Genomic DNA, 6,300 nt, shown 5'->3' with positions numbered 1-6,300 from the left:
TTGGGGACTCTTTAAGAAGAGTTTATTAGATAGCCAAAAACTCATGATTCCACAATCAAGAAAGAGGACAACTGTGGCCCATCCTGGTTCAAGGGCGAAGTGAAGGCAGCAATTTGAAATAAAAAAGCAATATATAACAAATGGGGAAAAGATAGCAATCAATATAAATTAGAAGGTATGAAGTGGAGAAAATTGATAAGAGAAGCTGAAGCCATCAGGGAAAAACCCGTGGCTGGCAGGGCTAAGTACAATAAGAAGGAGTTTAAGTATATTAGGAACAATAGAAATCCTAGCAAAGATATAGGCCTATAGAAGGAAATAGTAAAATTCCTAATGATGCAGAAAAGGCAGAAATGTCCAATAAATATTTCTGTTTTGTCTTTAGAAAGAAGCAGGATGAGGAAGTACTTTCCAGTCTATTAGGAACTAAACAAGATGTTTAACAATATCTAATAGGGATAAACATTTTTAAATCAGCATGCCTGGATAATTTGCACCCAAGAGTCCTAAAAGAGTTGGCCGAAGAGATTTTTGGCCTGCTCTTGGAATACTAGGAATATTCCAGAAGACTGGAAGAGTACTAAAGTTGTGCCAGTATTTTAAAAGGGCAGGGGGATGATGCAGGTAACTATAGACTAGTTAGCCTGATATCAATCCCAGGCAAAATAATGGAAAAGCTGATCTGGGATTCAACTGATAAAGAATTAAAGATCAGGAATATAATTCATGCCAGTCAATGTGGTTTTATGGAAAGTAAGTCTTGTCAAACAAACCTTATTTCATTCTTTCTTGAGATTACAAAGTTGGTTGATAAAGGTATCTGTGTAGATGTAATTGACTTTGGTGAGGAATTTGACTTAGAACTGCATGACGTGATGAAAAATAACACTAAACAATATTAACAGAGCACAGGTTAGATGGATTTAGAACTAGCTAACTGATAGATCTCAAAGTAGTTGTCAATGGAGAAGCATCATCCAATGAGGGTGTTTCTATTGGGGTTCAGCAGGGATCGATCCTAGGCCTGATGCTATTCAACATTTTCATCAATGATCGAGAAGTAAATATAAAATTACTGCTGATAAAATTTGCAGATGACACAAATTTTGGTGGAATGGTAAAGAACAATGAGGACAAGGCAGTCATGATGAACAATTGGTATTGCTTGATAAGCTGAGCCTGTTCAAACAAAATACATTTAATACAGCCTAATGCAAAGTTACACATCTAGGAACGAGGACTGCAGGCCCGACCTACAGAATGGGGAGCTGTATCCTGGAAAGCAGTAATGGTTTTGAGGTCAGAGTGGACAAGCAAATGAACCTGAGCTCCCAGTGTGGTGCTGTGGCAAAAAGGGCTAATGTGATCCAGGGATGTATAAACAGGGATGTAGTGAGTAGGAACAAGGAAGTGATTTTACCTCTGCATACAGCACTAGTGAGACTGGTGCTGGAATACCTGGGTCCAGAGTTCTGGGGTGCACATTTTAAAAAGTATGTTGAAAAATTGGAGAGAGTGCAGAAAGAAGATGCAAAAATTATTAGTGGGCTGGAGAAATTGCCTTGCAGTGAGATTCTTAAAGAGCCTAATCTGTTTAGTTTATCAAAAAGAAGATGAGGTGAGAGGTGACTTGATTGTGGAGTGTATATATCTCCACAGCAAGAAAATAGTGGGTAGAAAGGCACAACAAGACCCAGTGGCTAGAAGCCAAAGCCAGACCAATTCAAAATTAGATATAAGGCACTTATGTTTAGCAGTGAGGGGGATTAACCATTGGGACAAACTACCAGGGAAATGGTGGATTCTCTATCCCTTGATGTCCTCAGATCAAGCCTAGCTGCCTTCCTGGAAGTTCTACTGTAGTGAAACACAAGTTATTGGGTTCCATACAGGGGTAACTGGCTGGCATTTAATGGCCTGTGATACACAGGAGGCCAGATTTAGACGATCTAATGGTCCCTTCTGGCCTTACACTCTATTAATCTATGAATTACCACAGTTCAGTTTGTCTCTGCAAGGTTTAATGTTAGTATTATAGCATTATACAAGCTGGCTGGGAGCATTTTAGAGTCATTTAAATGTGGGAGCCCCAGTGGCCTAATGGATAAGGCATTGGCCTCCTAAGCCAGGGATTGTGGGTTCGAGTCCCATCTGGGGTGAAAAACATTTTGGGGGGAGGGATAGCTCAGTGGTTTGAGCATTGGCCTGCTAAACCCAGGGTTGTGAGTTCAATCCTTGAGGGGGCCATTTAGGGATCTGGGGCAAAAATTGGGAATTGGTCCTGCTTTGAGCAGGGGGTTGGACTAGATGACCTCCTGAGGTCCCTTCCAACCCTGATATTCTATGATTCTATGATTCATTTGCTTTATTTATACGTTCAGTAATTTTGATGAATGGTACTCTTAGATTGGCTTGTAAAAGTCCTTTAGGAACTCATCTGAGCCAAGAGTTTTATTATTGTCCAGGTCTTACATTGCACGTTGTTCAATTTCTTTTTGTGCCCTTTTAGACACCAAGAAATAATAATAATAGCTTGTATTGTAGTAATGCCTAGAAACCCCAGTAAGAGACAGGCCACCATTGTTCGGGGTGGTGGGTGCACGTGTAATGAAGACAGGCTCTGCCCCAGGTATCTTACAATCTTAGCATATAACAAGAGACAACAGATCAAGAGATAAATGCTGTTTAAGACAACTAGGTTATTCACCAGCACTGATATTTTGCAAATACATGGGGCCTTATTCTTCTCTGATTTACACCAGTGTAACTCCTCTGAAACTGAGAGCAGATTCATGGCCACTGTCTTCATGGAGCCACCGGCCTCCATATAACTTAGAACCCGTTTGAGTCCATAAAATATCTAATCCATGGTACATAGAAAAATTGCAGGTGAACAAGCAACACCACAGGATAATCTGTTAGTGACAAAGATTTACTCTCTAGCACTGCCTGCTGGTTAGCTTTGTGTCAGTGCTAATTTGGTGACCTTTTCTCCTGCCTGTTTCTTGAAAATAAATCCTCTGTTTTAGACTTGGAGCATTGATCTGTGTCTAAACAAAGATTAATTGCTACCTTATACACAAATTCATGCTCCATTCTCCATTTTAGGTATACACACAATAGGTGAGGGTCACTCATTGTGAACTAAGGAAAGACACCTGTTCATGTAATTGTTCCTTGAGTTGCTGGTTCACACAATCTCTCTCTGCATAAATTACTGAGTTGGTTCACCCTGACTCTCTACTGTTGTTCATCTTGTGTTGTCACTTACACCTGTGTAAAGTGCTACCAAATCAGAAGTCTCCACTCACACCAGTGGGACCATCTTACTCCCACTTTGGCTCACACAATCCCTCCCCTGCACTGCTTTCTGCATAGGAGCTCATTGATTTCTTCCCAGAACACTTGATACATTTATGTGACATTCCCCTACCACTCAGCTTGCCTTCCCTTTCCCCTCCTTCAACTCTCTCCTCCTTCTCTCTGGTCATAGACAGAAGTTTCTCATCTGCTTTCCTGCACTAGAGCTTCCACTTGTCCCAATGACCCTCATCCCATCTCATCTCCTGATCTCCCATACCCACTCTCATCCCTTCTACTTTTCTCCTTAACCTGTCACTCTCCTCTGGCTCTCTCTTCTCACAATACAAGCATGCTTACTTAAGCCTTGCCCATTTTAAAAATAAACAAAGTCCTTGACTCCACTTAGGGTTGCCAACCTTCCAGGATTGTCCTGGAGTCTCCAGGAATTAAAGATTAATCTTTAATGAAAGATTATGTCATGTGATGAAACCTCCAGGAATATGTCCAACCAAAATTGGCAATGCTAACTCCACTGCCTCTCTAACTACCGCCCCTTCTCTCTTTCATCTCTAAGCTCATTGAATGCACTGTTTATAACCACTGTCTGGAGTCCTTTTCCTCCAGTTCTGTTCTAAACCCTCTCCGATTCTGCTCTGCCCCCAGTGCTACACTGACACCTCTTTTACCAAAGTCTCTAATGCCCTCTTCCTAGTGGAAGCTCAGAACCAGCACTCCATCCTCATCCTCCTTGACCAGCCAGCTGCCTTCAACACATTTGGCCGTGCTTTCCTTCTTGAACTTTTGTCCTCCTGTGTCTTCCATGGCTCTGTCCTCTCCTTGTTTCTTCAGCATGTCCTTTGGAGGCTCTGTCTCATCCCCTCTCCAGCTTTCTGTGTGGGTTCCACAGGGCTCTGTCGGTCCCTTTTTCTTCTCCCTCTGCACCTTATCTCTGGTTAATCTCATCTGCTACTTGTTAAATTTGCAGACAAACACCCTTATGCTTTTTCCCAGGCTGCCCTCACACTTGGAAAAAGTTCCCCTAAACATCTGCAAAACTAACTTATTATCCTCCATCAAAACCATCCGTAGAACTCTCCTTTGCCCTAACACCTACACATAACTTGACAACAGGCTGCTGTTGTGCAGAGACCACAGCCAATCATAGTGACTAAGATAGATTGACCCAAGTCACAAAGAACAATGGGCCAGTCTGTATCCAGCTGTTGTCTCTCATCTTATGCTTAGATTGTAAACTCATTGGAGCAGGGACCAGCTTTTTGTACAGCCCTTAGCATAATGGGGTCCTGGTTCATGATTCGGACTTGGAGGTGCTATGATAATACAAATAAATATATTAACATTAATTAATTACATTTAATAATTTGACAGGTAGAAATGAGTCCACAAGATACAGGGCAGTGACGAATCAGCCCCATGGTTTTAATCAATCCCTTTAACCAGACTCCACCCTGATTTGAACAGTGGCATATTTGAGTTCCTCTACATGCAGGGGTAGTCAATAGGTGGACCACGGGCCAAATCCAGACTACCAGATGCTTTTGAACAGACCCTGAAAACTTTTTATTTATTTATCATCATCATTATTTTATTATTATTTTCTCTGCAGTCTGGACCTTGATTATACCTTGACCAAGAAATTTGGACCTTGACAAAAAATAATTGACTACTCCTGCACTACTGGGTCAGTGGCCCAGTTAATCTCTGATGAGTCTAAACTGAGCTTCTCAATTTGTCCTCTTTGCCTCTTGATATCAACCGTGTTAGATTTCCCACCTGGTCCTGGCACTTAGCTTTGACTGGCATTTTCTCCAGGACCTGAGGGTCTCTTTTCAGAATCACACAGCTGGGCTGCACCGTCAGTTTTCTAAAATGACTCTTGGATGAGTTTTGTGAAATAACAGACACCGCTGCTCAGTGGCTCTTTCCTGCCTGATCTTTACCCTCATGCCGTTCAGCACTACCACAGATAGATTCTCATCACTCACTCTCTGTATTCATCATCTAAAGTCTCCTATCAATATATTTGGTCTTTACAGTCCACATTATCAGAGCTGGACAATATGGTGGACTAGCAGACAGTGGCCCATTCTCCAGCACATCCAATTTATAGGTATGTTTTCCCAGACCCTCAGCTGTGCCAGGAGTGTGCTTGGTGCATCTGGCACCATAGGTCGGCCAGTGCTGAGCTCTGCTCAGGCCAGGAGGAGAGATGGGGGGAGGGGAGGCAGAAGGGGCTTTATGCCACCTTTGCATTTCCTGGGTTTGGGAGTTAACCAACTCCTGGCATAAACTAGATCAGCCTGTGTCCCAGCTACAATGGGCCTTGTGGGACCATCCAACAGCCTTAAACAGCAGCCTGCAGAACAAACTGGCCACACCTCCATCCTTCCTTGACACATGACCTCCAGTGCTGGGATGTGCCCAGAGAGGTGGCATGTTGTCTGGTAGCATTGGCCCACCTGTTAGTCCCAAAGGCTCTTACACCAGGGCTATTTCCCTGGGAGAAAATCTGGCTGGTTTCTGGCAGTGTAAAGAGTCTGTGACACAGCCTGGGATCTGGACTTGTTTCTGTGATTGGTAATACCCCTCCCTCCATTACCGGAATGTCTGAAACAGACGCTTTGCTCTGCTTGATGAATCACTGGGTTGTTCTTAACAGGAATATTTAAAACTGCACACTAGCAGCCAGTTGGGCTGTAGCGTAGGGATCTAGTGGGTGAAGCGGCTTTATAATGCCCATGTGCTTTCCTTGTAAAATAATCACACGGGAGCTCAGTCTCAGCCAATCAGATCTCAGCTTTCATCCATGCCAGTTGATAAAAACTGTCACTGATCAGGGCAGGACATGGTTGCCTAGCAACATCTCAGAACTGGCTTTTCCAAAGTAACTCTTCTGTGGGTATCACACACTCAGACACTGGGAGTAATTCCTGGAATGACCTGATCCTAGCCAGAGCGCTCCACGCACCATCAGCC

General features: G+C 43.1%; 1 non-coding gene across 1 annotated transcript; it reads left to right on the top strand.

The window, feature by feature from the left end:
- Positions 1–2,086: 2,086 nt before the first annotated feature.
- TRNAR-CCU (transfer RNA arginine (anticodon CCU)) lies at positions 2,087–2,159 on the top strand. The gene has a single exon. It is a non-coding gene; the product is annotated as a tRNA-Arg (tRNA).
- The last annotated feature ends 4,141 nt before the right edge of the window (positions 2,160–6,300 follow it).

Source organism: Lepidochelys kempii, chromosome 10 (genome assembly GCF_965140265.1).
Source record: "Lepidochelys kempii isolate rLepKem1 chromosome 10, rLepKem1.hap2, whole genome shotgun sequence".
NCBI classification, from domain to species: Eukaryota; Metazoa; Chordata; order Testudines; family Cheloniidae; genus Lepidochelys; species Lepidochelys kempii.
The sequence above is the reverse complement of the archived record's forward strand: the minus strand, read 5'-3'. Positions and strand labels throughout refer to the sequence as shown.